Source organism: Bombina bombina, chromosome 1 (genome assembly GCF_027579735.1).
Source record: "Bombina bombina isolate aBomBom1 chromosome 1, aBomBom1.pri, whole genome shotgun sequence".
In the NCBI taxonomy this organism is placed as follows: Eukaryota; Metazoa; Chordata; class Amphibia; order Anura; family Bombinatoridae; genus Bombina; species Bombina bombina.
In genome coordinates this window covers 115252902-115277918 of record NC_069499.1, presented here as the reverse complement: position 1 = coordinate 115277918, position 25017 = coordinate 115252902, and positions in this window count along the sequence as shown.

Genomic DNA, 25017 nt, shown 5'->3' with positions numbered 1-25017 from the left:
CTCCGGACATTGCTGCCACTATAATAAACATATTAACCCCTAGACAGCCGCACTCCTGCCTCACAAACACTAGTTAAATAATATTAACCCCTAATCTTCCGCCCCTAACATCGCCGCAACCTACATTATATTTATTAACCCCTAATCTACAACCCCCAATGTCGCCGCTATTATATTAAATGTATTAACCCCTAAATCTAAGTCTAACCCTAACCCTAACACTCCCTAACTTAAATATAATTTAAATAAATCTAAATAAAAATTCCTATCATTAACTAAATAATTTCTATTTAAAACTAAGCACTTACCTATAAAATAAACCCTAAGCTGGCTACAATATAACTAATAGTTACATTGTAGCTATCTTAGGCCTAGATTTGGAGTTTGGCAGTAGCCGTGAAAACCAGTGTTAGAGGCTCCTAACGCTGGTTTTAGGCTACCGCCGGTATTTGGAGTCAGTCAAAAAAGGGTCTAACGCTCACTTTTCCGCCGCGACTTTTCCATACCGCAGATCCCCTTACGTCAATTGCGTATCCTATCTTTTCAATGGGATCTTTCTTACTCCGGTATTTAGAGTCGTGTCTGAAGTGAGCGTTAGAATTCTAACGCCAAAACTCCAGCCGCAGAAAAAAGTCAGTAGTTAAGAGCTTTCTGGGCTAACGCCAGTTCATAAAGCTCTTGACTACTGTACTCTAAAGTACACTAACACCCATAAACTACCTATGTACCCCTAAACCGAGCCCCCCCCACATCGCCGCCACTCGATTAAATTTTTTAACCCCTAATCTGCCGACCGCCACCTACGTTATACTTATGTACCCCTAATCTGCTGCCCCTAACACCGCCGACCCCTATATTATATTTATTAACCCCTAATCTGCCCCCCACAACGTCGCAGCCAGCTACCTACAATAATTAACCCCTAATCTGCCGACCGCAAAGAGCCGCCACCTACGTTATCCTTATGTACCCATAATCTGCTGCCCCTAACACCGCCGACCCCTATATTATATTTATTAACCCCTAATCTGCCCCCCTCAACGTCGCCTCCACCTGCCTACACTTATTAACCCCTAATCTGCCGAGCGGACCGCACCGCTACTATAATAAAGTTATTAACCCCTAATCCGCCTCACTAACCTTATAATAAATAGTATTAACCCCTAATCTGCCGTCCCTAACATCGCCGCAACTCGATTACATTTTTTAACCCCTAATCTGCCGACCGCCACCTACGTTATACTTATGTACCCCTAATCTGCTGCCCCTAACACCGCCGACCCCTATATTATATTTATTAACCCCTAATCTGCCCCCCACAACGTCGCAGCCAGCTACCTACAATAATTAACCCCTAATCTGCCGACCGCAAAGAGCCGCCACCTACGTTATCCTTATGTACCCCTAATCTGCTGCCCCTAACACCGCCGACCCCTATATTATATTTATTAACCCCTAATCTGCCCCCCTCAACGTCGCCTCCACCTGCCTACACTTATTAACCCCTAATCTGCCGAGCGGACCGCACCGCTACTATAATAAAGTTATTAACCCCTAATCCGCCTCACTAACCCTATAATAAATAGTATTAACCCCTAATCTGCCGTCCCTAACATCGCCGACACCTAACTTCAATTATTAACCCCTAATCTGCCGACTGGAGCTCACCGCTATTCTAATAAATGTATTAACCCTTAAAGCTAAGTCTAACCCTAACACTAACACCCCCTAAATTAAATATAATTTTAATCTAACGAAATTAATTAACTCTTATTAAATAAATTATTCCTATTTAAAGCTAAATACTTACCTGTAAAATAAATCCTAATATAGCTACAATATAAATTATATTTATATTATAGCTATTTTAGGATTAATATTTATTTTACAGGTAACTTTGTATTTATTTTAACCAGGTACAATAGCTATTAAATAGTTAAGAACTATTTAATAGCTAAAATAGTTAAAATAATTACAAATTTACCTGTAAAATAAATCCTAACCTAAGTTACAATTAAACCTAACACTACACTATCAATAAATAAATTAAATAAAATACCTATAATTATCTACAATTAAACCTAACACTACACTATCAATAAATAAATTAAATACAATTCCTACAAATAAATACAATGAAATAAACTAACTAAAGTACAAAAAATAAAAAAGAACTAAGTTACAAAAAATAAAAAAAATATTTACAAACATTAGAAATATATTACAACAATTTTAAGCTAATTACACCTACTCTAAGCCCCCTAATAAAATAACAAAGCCCCCCAAAATAAAAAAATGCCCTACCCTATTCTAAATTACTAAAGTTCAAAGCTCTTTTACCTTACCAGCCCTGAACAGGGCCCTTTGCGGGGCATGCCCCAAGACGTTCAGCTCTTTTGCCTGTAAAAAAAAACATACAATACCCCCCCCCAACATTACAACCCACCACCCACATACCCCTAATCTTACCCAAACCCCCCTTAAATAAACCTAACACTAAGCCCCTGAAGATCTCCCTACCTTGAGTCATCTTCACCCAGCCGAGCCAAATTCTTCATCCAAGCGGAGCAAGAAGAGGTCCTCCATCCGGTAGAAGTCTTCATCCAAGCGTGGGCAGAAGAGGTCTTCCATCCGATTGAAGTGTTCATCCAAGCGGCATCTTCTATCGTCATCCATCCGGAGCGGAGCGGCAGCATCCTGAAGACCTCCGACGCGGAACATCCATCCTGGCCGACGACTGAATGATGAATGACGGTTTCTTTAAATGACGTCATCCAAGATGGCGTCCCTCGAATTCCGATTGGCTGATAGGATTCTATCAGCCAATCGGAATTAAGGTAGGAATATTCTGATTGGCTGATGGAATTCGGAACAGCCAATAGAATGCAAGCTCAATCTGATTGGCTGATTGGATCAGCCAATCGGATTGAACTTGATTCTGATTGGCAGATTCCATCAGCCAATCAGAATATTCCTACCTTAATTCCGATTGGCTGATAGAATCCTATCAGCCAATCAGAAATTCGAGGGACGCCATCTTGGATGACGTCATTTAAAGGAAACGTCATTCGTCGTTCAGTCGTCGGCCAGGATGGATGTTCCGCGTCGGAGGTCTTCAGGATGCTGCCGCTCCGCTCCGGATGGATGACGATAGAAGATGCCGCTTGGATGAAGACTTCTACCGGATGGAGGACCTCTTCTTGCTCCGCTTGGATGAAGAATTTGGCTCGGCTGGGTGAAGATGACTCAAGGTAGGGAGATCTTCAGGGGCTTAGTGTTAGGTTTATTTAAGGGGGGTTTGGGTTAGATTAGGGGTATGTGGGTGGTGGGTTGTAATTTTGGGGGGGGGGTATTGTATGTTTTTTTTACAGGCAAAAGAGCTGAACTTCTTGGGGCATGCCCCGCAAAGGGCCCTGTTCAGGGCTGGTAAGGTAAAAGAGCTTTGAACTTTAGTAATTTAGAATAGGGTAGGGCATTTTTTTTATTTTGGGGGGCTTTGTTATTTTATTAGGGGGCTTAGAGTAGGTGTAATTAGTTTAAAATTGTTGTAATGTATTTCTAATGTTTGTAAATATTTATTTTTTTTGTAACTTAGTTCTTTTTTATTTTTTGTACTTTAGTTAGTTTATTTCATTGTATTTATTTGTAGGAATTGTATTTAATTTATTTATTGATAGTGTAGTGTTAGGTTTAATTGTAGATAATTATAGGTATTTTATTTAATTTATTTATTGATAGTGTAGTGTTAGGTTTAATTGCAACTTAGGTTAGGATTTATTTTACAGGTAAATTTGTAATTATTTTAACTATTTTAGCTATTAAATAGTTCTTAACTATTTAATAGCTATTGTACCTGGTTAAAATAAATACAAAGTTACCTGTAAAATAAATATTAATCCTAAAATAGCTATAATATTAATATAATTTATATTGTAGCTATATTAGGATTTATTTTACAGGTAAGTATTTAGCTTTAAATAGGAATAATTTATTTAATAAGAGTTAATTAATTTCGTTAGATTAAAATTATATTTAAATTAGGGGGGTGTTAGGGTTAGGGTTAGACTTAGCTTTAGGGGTTAATACATTTATTAGAATAGCGGTGAGCTCCAGTCGGCAGATTAGGGGTTAATAATTGAAGTTAGGTGTCGGCGATGTTAGGGAGGGCAGATTAGGGGTTAATACTATTTATTATAGGGTTAGTGAGGCGGATTAGGGGTTAATAACTTTATTATAGTAGCGGTGCGGTCTGCTCGGCAGATTAGGGGTTAATAAGTGTAGGCAGGTGGAGGCGACGTTGTGGGGGGCAGATTAGGGGTTAATAAATATAATATAGGGGTCGGCAATGTTAGGGGCAGCAGATTAGGGGTACATAGGGATAATGTAAGTAGCGTCGGTTTACGGAGCGGCAGATTAGGGGTTAAAAAAAATATGCAGGGGTCAGCGATAGCGGGGGCGGCAGATTAGGGGTTAATAAGTGTAAGGTTAGGGGTGTTTAGACTCGGGGTACATGTTAGAGTGTTAGATGCAGATGTAGGAAGTGTTTCCCCTTAGCAAACAATGGGGCTGCGTTAGGAGCTGAACGCGGCTTTTTTGCAGGTGTTAGGTTTTTTTTTCAGCTCAAACAGCCCTATTGTTTCCTATGGGGGAATCGTGCACGAGCACGTTTTTGAGGCTGGCCGCATCCGTAAGCAACTCTGGTATCGAGAGTTGAAGTTGCGTTAAATATGCTCTACGCTCCTTTTTTGGAGCCTAACGCAGCCATTCTGTGGACTCTCAATACCAGAGTTATTTTAAAGGTGCGGCCAGAGAAAAGCCAGCGTTAGATACGCGGGTCGTTACCAACAAAACTCTAAATCTAGCCGTTAGAGTTTATTTTTATTTTACAGGCAAGTTTGTATTTATTTTAACTAGGTAGAAATGTTATTAAATAGTTATTAACTATTTAATAACTACCTAGCTAAAAAAAATACAAATTTACCTGTAAAATAAAACCTAACCTGTTACACTAACACCTAACCTAACCCTACAATTAAATAAAATTAAATTAGCTAAATCACAAAAAAAAACCCACTAAATTACAGAAAATAAAAAACAAATTACAGATCTTTGAACTAATTAAACCTAATCTAATAGCCCTATTAAAATAAAAAATAAAAAAAAATAAAAAAAAACCCTAGCCTAAACTAAACTATCAATAGCCCTTAAAATGGCCTTTTGCGGGGCATTGCCCCAAATAAATAAGCTCTTTTACCTGTAAAAAAAAATACAAACAACCCCCCAACAGTAAAACCCACCATGCACACAACCAACCCCCAAATAAAAAGCTAACTAAAACCTAAGCTCCCCATTGCCCTGAAAAGGGCATTTGGATGGGCATTGCCCTTAAAAGGGCATTTAGCTCTATTGCGGCCCAAAGTCCCTAATCTAAAAAATAAACCCACCCAATACACCCTTAAAAAAATCCTAACACTAACCCCCGAAGATTCACTTACCGGGAGAAGTCTTCATCCAAGCAGCAAGATGTCCTCAATGAAGCCATCAGAAGTGGTCCTCCAGAAGGGCAGAAGTCTTCATCCAGATGGCATCTTCTATCTTCATCCTTCCGACGCGGAGCAGCTCCATTTTCAAGACATCCGGTGCGGAGCATCCTCTTCAAATGACGGCTTCTTCCGAATGAATATCACTTTAAGTGATGTCATCCAAGATGGGTCCCTTAGATTCCGATTGGCTGATAGAATTCTATCAGCCAATTGGAATTAAGGTAGAAAAAATCCTATTGGCTGATTGGATCAGTCAATAGGATTGAACTTCAATCCTATTGGCTGATAGGATTGAGCTCGCATTCTATTGGCTTATTGGAACAGCCAATAGAATGCCAGCTCAATCCTATTGGCTGATTGCATCAGCCAATATGATTTTTTCTACCTTATTTCCGATTGGCTGATAGAAATCTATAAGCCAATCGGAATCTAAGGGACTCCATCTTGGATGACATCACTTAAAGTGATATGCATTCGAAAGAAACGGTCATTTGAAGAGGATGCTCCGCGTCGGATGTCTTGAAGATGGAGCCGCTCCGCGTCAGAAGGATGAAGATAGAAGATGCCATCTGGATGAAGACTTCTGCCCGTCTAGAGGACCACTTATGCCCGTCTGGAGGACCACTTCTGAAGACTTTGTTGAGGACATCTTGCTGCTTGGATGAAGATTTCTCCTGGAATGTGAATCTTCGGGGGTTAGTGTTAGGATTTTTTTAAGGGTGTATTGGGTGGGTTTATTTTTAGATTAGGGCTTTGTGCCGCAATAGAGCTAAATGGCATTTTAAGGGCAATTCCCATCCAAATGCCCTTTTCAGGGCAATGGGGAGCTTAGGTTTTTTTAGTTAGCTTTTTATTTGGGGGGTTGGTTGTGTGGGTGGTGGGTTTTACTGTTGGGGGGTTGTTTGTATTTTCTTTTTACAGGTAAAAGAGCTGATTTCTTTGGGGCAAAAGCCATTTTAAGGGCTATTGATAGTTTAGTTTAGGCTAGGGCTTTTTTTTATTTTGGGGGGGGGGGCTTTTTTATTTTGATAGGTCTATTAGATTAGGTTAATTAGTTTAAAGATCTGTAATTTGTTTTTTTATTTTCTGTAATTTAGTGTTTGTTTTTTTGTGATTTAGATAATTTAATTTAATTGTATTTGTTTTAGTTAATTTATTTAATTGTAGTGTAGTGTTAGGTGTTAGTGTAACATAGGTTAGCTTTTATTTTACAGGTAAATTTGTAGTTATTAAATAGTTAATAACTATTTAATAACTATTCTACCTAGTTAAAGGGACAGTCAACCCAAAAATCACTGTTACTTATTTAGATTAGTTAATTAACAATCTTTACATCAAACTCTAGCCCAATTTTCTTCTACATAAACTTTGGCAGAAAATACACTTACTAGATCTCATCTGGCTGTTTTGAAATGGCCGCCTGACTCCTCCTTCTCTGACGTCTCCCAAAAGCTTGATCTGCAGCACTAGTACAGGAACTTCTCGTCCCTGCACGCTCCTTTCATTCAGTTCATTGTGAAACACATATGGCACCCCCCCTCACAGTATCTCCCCTCACTTTCAGAACGTTCTGTCTGCAGTCTGCACGTACTGGCCGATTAACACAGCTAGGGCTCTGTGATACTATTTATTTATGAGCTCTCAATGCGACAATTTGTAATTTCAACTCACGTCAAGGGGATTGTTCACCAAACTGCTTCTGTGAGAGCAAACTCCCTAAAGTGTAACTATATGCTTATGCTACACAGGGGTTACATTTCCTGGGGCCATGTACAATGTGAGTTATATAGCACTTTCCCCTGGAAGCCAAAGTACAGCTGTGCTCACACGCAAACAGAACTACTGCTCAAACACTTTTAAATTTACTTATTGGATTTGTGCAAATTCTAGCATCTGTATATGTATCTGTATGATTTTGCCAGATAGCACACATAGATCATAAAGCTATACATTTAAATCTGTGCTTCCACTTGTTTTGATCATAATAACAACTTGACATAACGTTAGAATAATGCCTCCATGTAAGGGAAAACATTTCTCAGAGTGCACCACAGGACTTCAGACCGTGGCGTTCCCCAGAGCATCAGCGAAGCGGAGATTAGATGTGAGGCGAGAGTCGCCCATGTCTGCCCGGATTCTATTGCCGACCAGAATGAGCCCCGGCACTTCCCTAGCCCCAGAGCCCTCCACCGCCGTCAAGGATTGTCTCTCTTCCAGGGTTAGGCTAACAATGATCATAGGGGTTATAGACTGGTTTGTTGTTCTGAAAGCCGTTTATCAGCACAAGGAATATTCTGACAACATTGACGTCTGCACCCCTGAAACAGCAGCAGATAGGCGCTTAAAAAAACATAACGCTCTTGGTGCTATACAACTCACATTGTACACGGCCCCAGGAAATGTAAATCATAGCAAATGTTTTCCCTTTCACTTACATGGAGGCATTAGTCTAACGTTATGTTATGTTGTTATGATGTAAGTGAAAGGGAAAACATTTGCTATGATTTACATTTCCTGGGGCCGTGTACAATGTGAGTTGTATAGCACCAAGAGCGTTATGTTTTTTTAAGTGCCTATCTGCTGCTGTTTCAGGGGTGCAGACGTCAATGTTGTCAGAATATTCCTTGTGCTGATAAACGGCTTTCAGAACAACAAACCAGTCTATAACCCCTATGATCATTGTTAGCCTAACCCTGGAAGAGAGACAATCCTTGACGGCGGTGGAGGGCTCTGGGGCTAGGGAAGTGCCGGGGCTCATTCTGGTCGGCAATAGAATCCGGGCAGACATGGGCGTCTTATAGTGCAGAGGATCAAATTCATCTCTCGCCTCACATCTAATCTCCGCTTCGCTGATGCTCTGGGGAACGCCACGGTCTGAAGTCCTGTGGTGCACTCTGAGAAATGTTTTCCCTTACATGGAGGCATTATTCTAACGTTATGTCAAGTTGTTATTATGATCAAAACAAGTGGAAGCACAGATTTAAATGTATAGCTTTATGATCTATGTGTGCTATCTGGCAAAATCATACAGATACATATACAGATGCTAGAATTTGCACAAATCCAATAAGTAAATTTAAAAGTGTTTGAGCAGTAGTTCTGTTTGCGTGTGAGCACAGCTGTACTTTGGCTTCCAGGGGAAAGTGCTATATAACTCACATTGTACACGGCCCCAGGAAATGTAACCCCTGTGTAGCATAAGCATATAGTTACACTTTAGGGGGTTTGCTCTCACAGAAGCAGTTTGGTGAACAATCCCCTTGACGTGAGTTGAAATTACAAATTGTCGCATTGAGAGCTCATAAATAAATAGTATCACAGAGCACTAGCTGTGTTAATCGGCCAGTTTGTGCAGACTGCAGACAGAACGTTCTGAAAGTGAGGGGAGATACTGTGAGGGGGGGTGCCATATGTGTTTCACAATGAACTGAATAAAAGGAGCGCGCAGGGACGAGAAGTTCCTGTACTAGTGCTGCAGATCAAGCTTTTGGGAGACGTCAGAGAAGGAGGAGTCAGGCGGCCATTTCAAAACAGCCAGATGAGATCTAGTAAGTGTATTTTCTGGCAAAGTTTATTTAGAAGAAAATTGGGCTAGAGTTTGATGTAAATATTGTTAATTAACTAATCTAAATAAGTAACAGTAATTTTTGGGTTGACTGTCCCTTTAAAATAAAACAAACTTGCCTGTAAAATAAAGCCTAATATAGATACAATGTAACTATTAGTTATGTTGTAGCTAGCTTAGGGTTTATTTTATAGGTAAGTATTTTGTTTTAAATAGGAATTATTTAGTTAATTATAGCAGTTTTATTTAGATTTATTTAAATTATATTTAATTTAGGGGGTGTTAGGGTTAGGGCTAGACTTAGGTTTAGAGGTTAATAAATTTAATATAATAGCGGCGATGTTGGAGGCGGCAGATTAGGGGTTAATAAGTGTAGGTAGGTTGCGGCGACATCTAGTGCGGCAGATTAGGGGTTAATAAGTATAATGTAGGTGGCATCAATGTCCGAAGCAGCAGATTAGGGGTTAATAAGTATAATGCAGGTGTTGGCGATGTCGGGGCGGCAGATTATGGGTTAATAAGTATAATGTAGTTGGCGGCGATGTCCGGAGCGGCAGATTAGGGGTTAATAAGTATAATGCAGGTTTCGGCGATGTCGGGGGCGGCAGATTAGGGGTTAATAAGTATAATGTAGGTGGCGGCGATGTCCGGAGAAGCAGATTAGGGGTTAATAAGTATAATGCAGGTGTCGGCGATGTTGGGGCGGCAGATTATGGGTTAATAAGTATAATGTAGTTGGCGGTGATGTCCAGAGCGGCAGATTAGTGGTTAATAAGTATAATGCAGGTTTTGGCGATGTCGGGGGTGGCAGATTAGGGGTTAATAAGTGTAAGATTAGGGGTGTTTAGACTCGGGGTTCATGTTAGGGTGTTAGATGTAAACATAAAGTGTGTCTCCCCATAGTAATCAATGGGGCTGCGTTACTGAGTTTTACGCTGCTTTTTTGCAGGTGTTAGACTTTTTCTCAGCCAGCTCTCCCCATTGATATCTATGGGGAAATCATGCACGAGCACGTACGACCAGCTCACCGCTGACTTACGCAGCGCTGGTATTGGAGTGAGATATGGAGCTAAATTTTGCTCTACGCTCACTTCTTCCCTTTTAACTCCGGGTTTGTAAAAACCTGTAATACCAGCGCTACAGGTAAGTGAGCGGTGAGAAAAAACTGCACGTTAGCACCGCACAGCTCATAACGAAAAACTCGTAATCTGGCCGAATGTTTGTAACAATGTTATATATTATTGCAAACCATGCTGCCATCTAGTTCTCAAAAGTGTAAAACATTTATACAAATGTATATGCAACACTGCTTCCATATATACACCAAGAGTACAAGTTATGCACTAAATCGGGTGCCTAAATAACGCAAAAAAATGAGCAGTATTGCACTCTCCATAGCGCTGCCGTTACAAGTGTTCATTGTTAATATATATGTTAGTCTGAAACCATGGTCATATGTATCTCTCTGATTTTACATACATTGTTACTGTCTCTTTAATCAACTCACAGTCACAGCAGGACAGGGTTAGCTAATCAGCAGGTGCTATTTAGGCACTAGCTGGTGGTAATAGCTATGTCTATGAGTAAGGCTTAAACACAGCCGAAACGCGTAAGACACCCGCCCTGCTGTGAGATTTTACTTGGTTTTAACATGTTCTTTTAATACTTGTAACCTGCTCCAATAAAAGGATTTTCTACTATTAACGCCTGGAGGTTTGCCGGAGTATTCTGTTCGGGATTATTGCAAACCATGCTGCCATCTAGTTCTCAAAAGTGTAAAACATTTATACAAATGTATATGCAACACTGCTTCCATATATACACCAAGAGTACAAGTTATGCACTAAATCGGGTGCCTAAATAACGCAAAAAAATTAGCAGTATTGCACTTTCCATAGCGCTGCCATTACAAGTTACTGAAAAACCTTCTTGTGCTCTGAATTATGGTGCATTCAGCTACATACGGCACAAAACCCAAGTCCTGACTTTACATGCTTGTGCACGCTTTCCCCCATAGACATCAATGGAGAGAAACTGTTAGAAAAAAAACACCTGGAATCACGGAATGGCGATCGCCGTAACACAATCTTCATTGATGTCTATGGGGAAAAGAAAGGTTATTATAAATCTCAAACCCTAACATAAACCCCTAAGGGCCTATTTACTAATGTGCCAGCGGACATGATCCAACATTGCAGATCATGTTCGCTGCACATTGATAAATGCCGACAGCATACGCTCTCAGCATTTATCATTGCACCAGCAGTTCTTGTGAACTGCTGGTGCAATACCAGATTCGCAGATTCGCGACCAATCGACCACTAGCAGGGGGTGTCAATCAACCCAATCGCGTTGTATCGGATTTCCAGCGATGTCGGTCCGCCGCCTCAGAGCAGGCAGACATGTTATGGCCCAGCAGTCTTTAGAGCTTGATGAATAGGCCCCCTAGTCTAAATACCCCTAATCCGCCGCCCCCGACATTGCGACAATAAATAAACTTATTAACCCCTAATCCATCACACACTCGCATCGCTAACACCTAAATAAACATATTAACCCCTAAAATGCCATCCCCGACATCGCCAACACTATATAAAGCTATTAACCCCTAAACCGCTGGCCCCCCACATCACTACTCCTATAATAAACTTATTAACTCCTAAACCGCCGGCTGGTTTGTAGGGTATTGCCCTAAGTTAAACAGCTCTTTTACATTAAAAAATTTTAGTGTTTGTTTTTTTGTAATGTTGGATTTTTTTATATTTTTGTAGTGTTAGGTTTTTTTAAATTTGTAATTTAGTATTTTTTTATTTTTATCGTAGTGTTAGGTCATTTTAAGTTTGTATTTTAGTTTTTTTTATTTGTAGTTTATTTGATTAAAATAGTTATGTTAGGTTTATTTATAGTTTAATCTTAGCTTTTTTTTATTTCACAGCTAAGTTTGTATTTATTTTTAGATAGTTACATTGTACATTTAATTTAAAGTTAGGGGGTGTTAGGTTTAGGGGTTAATAGTTTAATTTAGTGATTTGTGATGTGGGGTGCCGGTGGTTTAGGGTTTAATAGCTTTATATATTGTTGGCAATGTGGTGGGTCAGTGGTATATTCGTTAATAGAAAGTTTATGGGTATTAGTGTACTTTGTAACATTTTAGTTATGAGTTTTGTGAAACATTTTTGTTTCTGGTCTCAGATCGCGGAATGGATCGCGATGGTATAGACTATAATGCTAGCATTGTAGCCAGAATGCACAACCTGTAATATGGCGCTATTAAAGTCCCACACTCAAAAATATTTTTTTTAGTGCGAAATGGAGAGTTGCGTTACAGGCTAAAACGCTTGCGGTATAGCTGTACTGCCGTGACTTGTAATACGAGAGACCTGCCATTCCATGCGCAATGGCCAATTTTTCAGCGGTATTGGCCAGCCCCCTAGCGTAAAGTGTAAGGGTTAAAAAAAAAGTTCACCAAACACAACATAAATACACTAAAATAAAGTATAACACTCAGATATACGCTTTATGATAAATAATAGTTTATATTAACATTAATAAAATGTTTTAAAAGCTGTAAAAGGGATATGGTATATGACAAGGTATTTGATTGGGAAGGGCTATTATGTATACATATGTCTAGATATGTGTATTTTTGTGTTTATATGTGTAAGTATGTATATACATAAATATATACACATACATTGACATGGAGGGCTCCATGTACAAAGCAGCGAGAGCTGCTCCGGAGCCCTTGCAGGGTAAGTTCGCATATGCGAGCATGCGTCCCACAATGTAAGAAGCAGTGGTCATTAGACCACTACTTTTTACACCCTACGCCACCTCTGAGGTGGTGAGTGAAAATCACTGAGAGCTCATTCGCTTTCTGTGATTGACAGCCCCTTCAGTCGCGTGATTGAAGGGGCGGGCATTACACACTGCAATGAGTGTGTTATGATACATACAGGCCATCGGACGAACAGATCCAGTGCCCATATGTAGCGAAGGTAGGTGGACAGCTTCGCAAGTTGAGAAGCTATCCGCCTGACTATTAGTATATGGGGCCCATACAGTATATACACTTTGGAGATCTTTCCACTGAAATAACTTTAAACATAAAAAAATAATTTTATAATTTTTTTTATATATTGTAATGTTTTTAGTATGTTTTTAATAGAAATATTTAACATTCAAATGTTCTTTACTTAGAAGAAAATGTTCTTTAATTTTTAAATATTTATTTTTATATATATTTATCTGTATATATAGCTATACCTTATAGATATATATTTTACTAAAATTAATCATATATATAGTGAATAAAGAAAATGCACTCTCTGGATTTAAGTGTTTCAATAAGCTTTACTGTGTGACGTTTTGAGACTTTAACCCCTTCCTCAGACAAAGAAATTGTGAACAATGAAACAATATAAAGGATATACATAAGCCCCTCCCCTCAGTGCACCACCAATAGCATGTGAGCCTGTATTCATTGCAATAAATTAGCTAATTTGACTTTAGCCATATGTACATTTCATAATAAGCCACTAGACAGAAATACAATACAATACTAGCATAGAGATGTGTCATCATTATCAAGTATATTCATATGTGAACTGATTCAATAGTGTATTTCAGTTAACTTGATTAATGCTATACACTTATGTAAGCCCTGATAAAAAAAACTCCTAATAACTAGATTGAGCAATAGGGATATGGAATAGGGCAGTATCTGTAAATGGTGTATAACAGAGAAACTCTGTGTTGCCTTATGGGCACCAGTGGAAAAATAACCGCTCTCACACAATATGTAGACATATACAAAGCACAATATATTGCCAAATTCTGTGCATATAATACGAAACCCCTACTAGGGATACCTGGATTACTATGCGGTGAAGATGTATCAGTAGCCTAGGACGCCATCCGTATCTAATAAAGGGATCCTCGCATACAGCGTTCACGGGTAAAATTGGGAAGTGGTTAAGCCTGCGTGTAAACCACATCACACTCAGCTGTTCAACCAATAGTGGAGCCCTGCAATTAACAATAAACAAACAACCGCGTGTAGTCAGAGTGTAAGCGAGATATCTTATGTCAACAATCTCAAAAAGGGCTTGTAATGCCATACTCAGTGAAACAGGCACAGAGATAATTGTAAAATACCAAATAATATGTGATGGCCAATTCTGCATAGTAAATGGATTATAGCATTATCCTATTAAGGTCTGCGTACAAACGTCTAATAGGCCCTTTGAACATAGGATTATTCCCAACTGTCTAGATGTATAGTTGTGACCTGGTTATTATAACTAAGGAATGATAGTGCCAGATTATTAGATAGGGGAAGCTAAAACGTCTAATCAGACATGTTAGTAAACGGTAAAAAAAAAATGTGTAAAAATTTGTTTAATGGCTAAAACAGATCGTAAACTTACATCTGTCCCATATAATGAACTTATGCCTAAACATCACGTGGGCACCCTATAACATTACTAAGAGTGCCTGGGGAACTAATCAAAGTAAGCCAGAACTAGTAGAAATAACAATACTGGCAGAAACATAATAATTCACACCAGTAGCAAAAATAGCAGAACTAGCAATAATGGTGATAATGGCCATAATGTGTAAATAGTCATATTAGGACTGCCTATTGTGTACGCAGTGTATATGTACTATAGATATAAACTACACATAGTATTAATATTATTACTGTGTAAGCATTAATTACACTATATAAGAGTTAATAACACTGAGTTAAAGAGTTAAACCAAGCAATATTACAGGAATCAGTGCCACTCAATATTGGCATTGAGACCTCTTGGATATAGTGTTTCCAATCTAAAGGTTCATCTCGCCTCTATCTGCAACAGTTTCTTTTTCCTATCACCCCCTCGGATAAGGGGAGGGACATGGTCTATCAGTATAAACCTCAGGTCTTTGACAGTATGTTTGTCTTCTAGAAAATGGCGTGTGACTGGTTGATCAGTCTTATTAGTATCCAAAGCTACCCTTATCGCACTCCGATGATTGGCCATTCTCTTCCTGATGTCATCGTCAGTCTTTCCTACATAAAATTTCCCACAAACACAGCACAATAAGTAAACCACAAACTTTGTTGAGCACATCATGACGTGAATTCTAGTCATGAAGCATTACCAACAGAGGTGGAAGGAGCTGAGGTACTATTTCTCACAGATGAGGATGCAGCCATGATACTTTTTGATACAGTGATTATAGACACGACAGGACCAGAATCGGCATATTCAATCTACCTACAACTGCTGAAATTAAAACAAAGTAAGATAGATTTTCAACTACACGGCACCTATTTATCAGAATACTATAAACGAAAAAGGATCCCGAGAGGTTTCAGGGTAAGGAATGTCCCTACCATAGGCAGACCTAATCCAGAGTTCTGCAAGAAATGGTGCGCAGTGCTTAATAAATGTTCACTGGACTTGATATTTTTGGTGATAGAGGAAGTCAGGAGTCAGGACCCAACTGGGGAAAGTAAAAAATTAGATCAGCCAGTTTGAAAACATTAACATTGTTACTATGCAAAAGGATGCATCTGAAGATTGGCCTACTAAATTATCAGCACAGATAAAAGAAAATCAAGAAGCATTAACAAACCTCAAGAACAAAAAACTGCAATATGTGGTCAAGGACTATAAAAATAAGAAGGTTTACAAGTGGACATTAATCCCTGAGGAGCGTAACACCTACTTTCAGAGGAGACCATGGAGGCAGAGGTGGTACACCAGACGCCACCTAAACACAATTGACAGTAGCTCTTGCTCAGATAATGAGGCCCCTTCATCATCACAACTACCCCAACAACTGGCTACAGGATTCCAGTCTTTTTTAGGGGTGAGCACCGGGTCCGGCCACAGACGCAGGAAAGAAGGCCACACACGAGGTGAGGGGGGGGTTCTGTAAGAAGACCACCTCCACATGGAAGAATGAGGAGGAACTAGTGATTAATCTCAGCTCTAGAATGATGACTGAATTTTAACTAAAGGTCCTGAATAGGGGACTCAGTTTTGTTCTAACAGCACAGACCAGATCGTTTGATATATGGCTGGATCTACACAAATTTCAGCGGACTTTGAAATTAAAAGATTTTTTTCAGTTTAGTACTATGGATCCTACTGCAAAGTCATTTAAATGTCCAAGTACATTTGATCCAGTACAAGTCAATCTGAGCATCAAAATTTATATGTGCCTGGTCACACAAGACGCACAAACCATGTTCAATGCCAAGACTCAACAGAACATCTCTGCTGAAGAAAGAACGGCTATCTCTGTTCTAGCCCAAGACCTCAATATTGTCATCAGACCCACCGATAAGGGTGGGGCACTGGTTATCCTTGATTATGCGGACTACAAAGATTGCATTGCAATACAATTGATGGATACCACCATATACAGCCACTAACAAGGGATCCTACAATGAAATTTCAAGATGAAATTAAGCTCATCCTATCAGAAGGATTAGAGAGAAATTGGATGGATCAAGCCATGCATGATTGGTTGATGGTAACATATCCTATCATCCAAATACTTTACACGATCCCCAAAATCCATAAGAGACTTGAAAATCCACCAGGAAGACCGATCGTGTCAGCAAGGTGCTCGTTGTTTCAGACAGTATCCATATGGATTGATCACTTTTTACAACCCTTGGTGGGTAGGATAGACTCATACATTAAAGACTCCTTGGACATGATACAGTCAATTGCTAACACACCAGAATTTGGACCGTCATCTTGGTTGGCAACAATGGACGTAAACAGTCTATATACTATAATCCCACACTCTGATAGAGTTAAAGCAGTGGAGAAAGCACTACTGAGATACCCCTATGTTGGTCCGGATCCGGAATATATTTGCAGAATTCTACATCTGTGTTTAACACACAACTATTTTTGTTTTGAGACCACCTTCTACATACAACTTACAGGCACGGCTATGGGCTCAAGTATGTCCCCTTCATATGCCAACATTTATATGGCTGACTATGAAGCAACAGCAATGAGGGTATATGACAATCCAAGCATATCATTCTATAAAAGATATATAGATGATATCTTCCTCATCTGGAACGGGCACAGCGTTGACCTTGAGGGATGAGTTTCAGAACTCAATTCCATGATGACACCAGTGAAATTCAAACTTGTGTTTAGTGGAGAGAGGATTGACTTTTTGGACCTCAGGATTTTCAAAAATGAAACGAAATTGGCAACAACCTTATATCAGAAGTCTAAGGAACGCAAATCAATCCTTTTGGCTACCAGCAATAATCCCAGGTCACTTATTAGGGCTATTCCTAAAGCTCAAATGACCAAGGTGATGAGGAATAACACATTACCAGACAAGGCATCCATGCAAGAACAGGAGATGTTTGTAAAAATTCTAAAGAGAGGATATGCTGAATCACTGATAAAAACTACATGCAGGCTTAACCACGCCCCCACTTTTACCCGCAAACGCTGTATGCGAGGTTCCCTGTATTAGATATGGATGGCATCCTAGGCTACTGATACATCTTCACCGCATAGTGATCCAGGTATCCCTAGTAGGGGTCTCATATTATATGCTTAATCTAGGAATTAGGAGGTTTTTTTTATCAGGGCTTACATAAGTGTATCTCATTAGTCAAGTTAACTGAAATACACTATTGAATCGGTTCACATATGAATATACTTGATAATGATGACACATCTCTATGCTAGTATTGTATTGTATTTTTGTCTAGTGGCATATTATGAAATGTACATATGGCTAAAGGCTAATTAGCTAATTTATTGCAATGGGTACAGGCTCACATGCTATTGGTGGTGCACTGAGGGGAGGGGTTTATGTACAGTATATCTTTATATTGTTTAATTGTTCACAATTTCTTTGTCTGAGGAAGGGGTTAAAGCCTCGAAACGTGACACAGTAAAGCTTATTGAAACTTTTAAATCCAGAGAGTGCATTTTCTTTATTCACTTATTGTATCCTTGATGCACCTTGGTCAGAAATATTGCTGAGTCTGTAAGAGTTTGTGAGAGTGCTGCAATCTTCAAATTGTATATATATATATATATATATATATAAATATTAAATATTTAAACGTAAAGGAACATTTTCTTCCATTGAAACTTTCACTCTTATGCAATTACTTTCAACTTGTAAAACTAACCCGCATTAATAGATAGAAATAATGTTACTTGTTACCTAGCCTATAGAGTTTTAACAACACAAATACCAATAAGATAAATAAAAGTAAACTTTTGAGAGATACTTTTCACTATTTTCCAACTGGTAATTTTAAAACAAATTTGAACCAGCAAATCCTTCTGAAATGTTTCAGATGTCACATATGAAAAATTTTAGCCAAGCACTCTTTACCTTGCCTGCTACCTTTCAAAAAAAGGTTTGGCTATAAATAATGGGGAACCACTTGAATTCACAGCCAGTAATTGCAGTGACTCAAGAAAAATAAAGTGACTGAGAGGAGTGCTACTTAACAGAGAGGGCTAGAATGAGTTCTATTTTTGAGGCATTAAAGCAAGTTTTTTGTTTTGTGTTTTGTTTGTGAGTTGCAGTAAGGTCAATATTTTTCCAAGATAAAAAAAAATATAACAAAATGCTTAATCACTTAAAAGTGATGCAGAATTTCTGTAAACACTGACTAAAAATATCTTGTGGACATCACGATGTATATAAAAAAAAAATGAAGAATTTACTATAAACTATTCCTTCACCTATTGGGGCTGAATTATCAGGCTTAGAATGGAGCTTGATGCCCCTGTTTCTGCGCCAAAAAACACAGCTGCTACATAACTCTGCTGCTCCATAAATGGTCTGCTGCCTCTGAGGCTTGTTGTTTTCAATCCGCATGATTCTATATAATCGGGCTGATTGACACCCCCTGCTAGCGGCTGATTGGCCACGAATCTGCAGGGGCGGCATTGCACAAGCAGTTCACTAGAACTGCTTGTGCAATGATAAATGCTGACAGTGTATGCTGTAGTCATTTATCGATGTGCGGCGGACATTATACATTACATCATATCATGTCCGTCCACACTTTATTAAATCGGCCACATTGTCTCTAGACTGTAAATTGTAATTCTTCTAAACCAGTTTAGCTTCCTAGTCTTTATTTATTGTTCCCCTTGTATTAGCACTTTAACGCATTGCAAATAAAAATTATGCTGATGAAGCACTCAGCTCGGCATAAAATGCAGGCAAATAAAGGTACTTTCAGCGTGAAGTTTTTTATACTCCATGGGGTCAATTGATGAAGCAGTGGATGCTGTTTCGACCCACTCCACTTCAGGTCCAACTGAAGCGGAAGCTAAAAAGCAGCACTACTGAAGCGGCGGACAGCAATCAGCCCGATCAGATATGATCGGGTTGATTGAGACCCCCTGATAGCGGTTGATTGGCCACGAATGTGCAGGGGGCAGCATTGCACAAGCATTTCACTAGAAATGCTTGTGCAATGATAAATGCCGACAGCGTATAGCGGATCATGTCCGCCCGCACATTAGTAAATTGGCCCCCATGACTGAAAGTCTCCTTTGCTTATAACAATAAATCCTAGGGTTTAAAAAAACTCTGCAAATGCACAATCCATCAGATTCAGAAAAGATTCATATGATTTTTTTTTAACTAGTTCAATACCCACTAGCATTATCATCAGTTCATGAAACATCATATGGATGAGGTTCTTCTGCTTAATGGCTTTCTCCGTTCTCTTTGTGAAGGATGAAGTTTAGGATTATGACAATTGATATCAATGAAATGGAGAAAAAAAACAATATAATCCTGTCTTTATATATTCTATAATATAAGTGATGCACCTTCGGTTATGTATTACATCAGGTGCTTAACATGCTGTGCATGCAATGATTCATGTATATAGATGATTCTTAAAATATTACTATTATTTGTATACATAAAGCAAATACATATGCATGACTCTTGTCTATGATGCTAATTTATCCTTTTGTTGTTGTTAATTTCAGTTTGTATGCAAATTCAACTTATTCAAAGGTAATCATATTTCCAAAGCTGAGGTTTATTGATCACTGACAGACAATTAACATAAAAATAGCTGAGCTGTACCAGTTGTCTAGCAGTATGGTTCTTAATATTTATTATGTTTGTTTTTAACTTTACTCTATTAAAAAAACTGTATGAAAACATACATACATGCTTATATGATTTCTTACTTTTTTATAACAAAATGATATGTACAAGAAAGATAATACAGAAAAAGCTAGTTTAATCTATTAGAAACAGGTGTTTTATAGGAGTTTGAAAGGGTTTGTAACAGTGGATTTCTCAGATCCTCACATAATAAAAAATTATGCTGCCAAAATCAAGGTAAAACATGAATAATTGATTCTGTTTTAATAATGACTGCCTAATCTTATTGAACAATGTGTTTTATTTTAAGTGATGGTAATGTCAAAATTAAACTTTCATGATTCAGGTCCTAATGATCAACACATTATCAGACCCATGAGAAATTGCTTTTTTGGCCTCGACAGTCTCGCAACCCTTGTATCTTGCAATAGATTAAAAAAAAAATTAGGCTGAATCTCTCTGTTCCAATAAATGGTGATGTGTGTCCCCTAAAAAATAATAGGCATTGCAGCTTCAGCAAAAGTTCACCCACATCACCACTCAACTGTAATCTAGACCAGTGATTTTTAACCTTTTTTTTGCCGTGGCACACTTTTTTACATTAAAAAATCCTGTGGCACACCACCATCCCACAATTTTAAAAAAAATCACACATTGTAGCCTAATACAGCATATATATATATATATATATATATATATATATATATATATACACATACACACACACACAAACACACACATACTGTATGTATTGTGCTGTTATGCCATGCCTCCTACAAACTACCCCTGCACTGGGAGTAAAAAACAAGCAAAGTTTAAAAAATATGTCACACTGTTGTCAGTCTGCCGTGGCACACCTGAGGATCTCTCACAGCACACTGATCTAGACAGGCGTGGTGGGAACTGTATTCAAAGTATGTTTACACAAAATAGACTGTGCATTCACTAAGACAAATAATGGTTGTGTAATGGTTATGTAAATTAAGTTTCACTGAAAATTCACTGGATTTCTCATAATTTAAATTTTTCTCCACTGAGAAGGTGAAGATACTGATATGGCTGAAAAATGTGCTTCCAATATGTAGGACAGTACTTTGAATATTAGAAACTCATGATGATGTTTCCCCATTAAAATATGAGTTACTCTCATGAAACACCCATCATACATGCATATTTATACAGGGCAAGATTTACCAAAAGTCAGGCAAACAGGGGAGTACATATTCCTCCCTGTCCGTCGGGAATGACTTCCCCATGTTTAACACTGCACACTATGGCTAGTGTGCAATGCTGACTCTGGGCTGTCAATCTCTCTGTTCGTAAAAGCTTGGGTGGATTGAGATACACCACATAACAGGTGGCAAAGTGGGTTAAGAAGCAGCGGTCAAATGACCGCTGCTTCTTAACTCTCGGCTGCAAGTTCGCTCATGCAAGCCTGGAGCCGGATTGTTGATAAATTTGGCCCACAGTGTTTAATTGATATGCATTCTATTGTATAATGGTATATTATGTATTTAAATTATATTAATACTTCATAGAAGATAATAGCCACAACTTTCTAGTTTTATTTCTTTATTCCGATATGTTCTCACTGTTTTGAGCATATTATACTTATAACATTACGACTGCACTGTAATAAATGCTATTAATAAAGAACATGTTTACCACAGTGTGGTCTCCATATGATAACGTTTATCATAGTGCAGTCACAATTTTATAAGTATAACACGTTCAGAACACTAAGAACTTATAAGTTATATTGACAATAAAGAAATAAAACTAGAAAGTCTTTTATGAAATATTAACTTCACGAACACGACAAAAGCAAACAACATGATTTTTTAAATATCAATACGTTAAATACATATTATATCAGTATACAATAACATATATACAAATAAAAGATTGTATACATATGCACAATATACCAACAATCCCATAGCTCCTATAGAATTCACTATTGTATTGTAACAAAAAGGATTACGTTTCAGTTGAAACTTGTAATTTATATATATTTAATTTATTAATAATAATATAACATACAATACTGTATGAAGGGGTCATTTACATTACACATTCAATGTAGGTGGTGATTCTGCTATGAGTATATCGCCAGCTTGACCATCCACTGAGCTGTTTAAAAAAAATGCCTCTCTCTGAAACTGCTTTAACACACTGATGTCCGCAGATTATTAAAGAGAGAGTCTACTTAAATATTTGTATTGTTTAAAAGATAGATAATTCATTTATTATCCGTTCCCCAGTTTTGCACAAACAAACATGGTTATGTTAATATACTTTTTAGATAGAATTCTATCAGCCAATCGGAATTGAAGGGACACCATCTTGGACGACGTCATTTAAAGGAACCTTCATTCAGTCGTTGGATGAAGAACCAAGAGGATGCTCCACGTCGGATGTTTTGAAGATGGACCCGCTCCGTGCCGGATGGATGAAGATAGAAGATGCCGCCTGGATGAAGACTTCTGCCCATCTGGAGGACCTCTTCTGGCCGGCTTGGATGAAGACTTCTGCCCGTCTGGAGGACCACTTCGCCCGGCTTTGTTGAGGACTTCGGCCCGGTTGGGTGAAGACTTCTCAAGGTAGGGTGATCTTCAAGGGGTTAGTGTTAGGTTTTATTAAGGGGGGATTGGGTGGGTTTTAGAGTAGGGTTCGGTGTGTGGGTTTTAATGTTGGGGGGGTATTGTACTTTTTTTTACAGGTAAAAGAGCTGATTACTTTGGGGCAATGCCGGGCAAAAGGCCCTTTGTAATTTAGTACAGGGTAGGGCTTTTTATTATTTTGGGGGGCTTTTTTATTTTATTAGGGGGTTTAGAGTAGGTGTGATTAGTTTAAAAAACTTGTAATTATTTTATTATTTTCTGTAATTTAGTGTTTGTTTTAGATAATTGTATTTAATTGTATTTAATTGTAGTTAATTTAGTGAATTCATTTAATTATAGTGTAGTGTTAGGTGTTAGTGTAATTCAGGTTAGGTTTTATTTTACAGGAAAATTTGTCTTTATTTTAACTAGGTAGCTATTAAATAGTTAATAACTATTTAATAACTCTTCTACCTAGTTAAAATAAATACAAAGTTGCCTGTAAAATAAAAATAAACCATAAGCTAGCTACAATGTAACTATTAGTTATATTGTAGCAAGTTTAGGGTTTATTTTATAGGTAAGTATTTAGTTTTAAATAGGAATAATTTAGTTAATGATAGTTATTTTATTTCAATTTATTTAAATTATATTTAAGTTAGAGGGGTGTTATGGTTAGTGTTAGACTTAGATTTAGGGGTTAATAACTTTAATATAGTGGCGGCGATGTTGGGGGCGGCAGATTAGGGCTTAATAAATGTAGGTAGGTGTTGGCGATGTTAGGGCCAGCAGATTAGGGGTTAATAATATTTAACTAGTGTTTGTGATGCGGGAGTCCGGCTGTTTAGGGGTTAATATATTTATTATAGTGGCAGCGATGTCCGGTTTGGCAGATTAGGGGTTAAAACATTTATTGTAGTTTTTGCGATGTGGTTTAGGGGTTAATAGGTAGTTTATGGGTGTTAGTGTACTTTTTAGCACTTTAGTTAAGAGTTTTATGTCTTAACTACTGATTTTTAAATGCGGTACCAGTCTTGACAGGAGAGGCTGTACCCCTAACTTTTTGGAAGATTCGTAATACTGGCGTTATGCAAGTCCCACTGAAAATATAGGATACGCAATTGACTTAAGTGGATTTGTGGTATTTTCGAGTCTGACCAAAAAAGTGAGCGGTGAGCCTGTCATTTCAAGACTCGTAATAACAGCGGACGTTAAAAAGCAGCATTGGGACCTCTCAACGCTGCCTTTTAAGGCTAACGCAAGACTCATAATCTAGCCGATTGTGTTGTAATCATAAGTAGATATTCTGCTGATTGTATTTTTCTACACCTTTCACAGTTTAAAAGTTTTGTTTTTTGTTTTTACTTTTTTAAAGTAGAAAATGATTTACTTATTAGCATGAAAACTTAACATGACAAAAACTTTAAAATTGAAACAAAGCTACTAGAACAGTTATACGGCTAGATTTAGAGTTTTGTCGGTAAAGACCCAGGTAGCTATCGTTGCTTTTTTTCCCAACGCACCCTTCCAACAACGCTGGTATTTAGAGTTGTCTGAAGGGCTGCGTTAGGCTCAAAAAAGGGTGCGTTGAGCCTAATTTAGCTCCACTTCAACCCTCAATACCAGCATTGCTTACGGTAGCGGTAAACTGGAAAAACATGCTCATGCACGATATCCCCATAGGAAACAATGGGGCATTTTGGGCTGAAAAAAACCTAACACCTGCAAAAAAGCAGCGTTCAGCACCTAACGCAGCCCCATTGTTTCCTAAGGGGAAACACTCTCTAAGTCTGCACCTAACACCTTAACATGTACCCCGAGTCTAAACACCCCTAACCTTACACTTATTAACCTCTAATCTGCCGCCCCCGATATCGCTGACACCTGCATTATACTATTAACCCCTAATCTGCCGCTCCGGACACCGCCGCAACCTACATTATCCCTATGAACCCCTAATCTGCTGCCCCTAACACCGCCGATCCCTATATTATATTTATTAACCCCTAATCTGCCCCCCCCCCAACGTTGCCGCTACCTTACCTACACTTATTAACCCCTAATCTGCCAACCGGGCCTCGCCGTCACTAAAATAAATGTATTAAACCCCTAAAACGCCACACTCCCGCCTTGCAAACACTAGAATAAATAGTATTAACCCCTAATC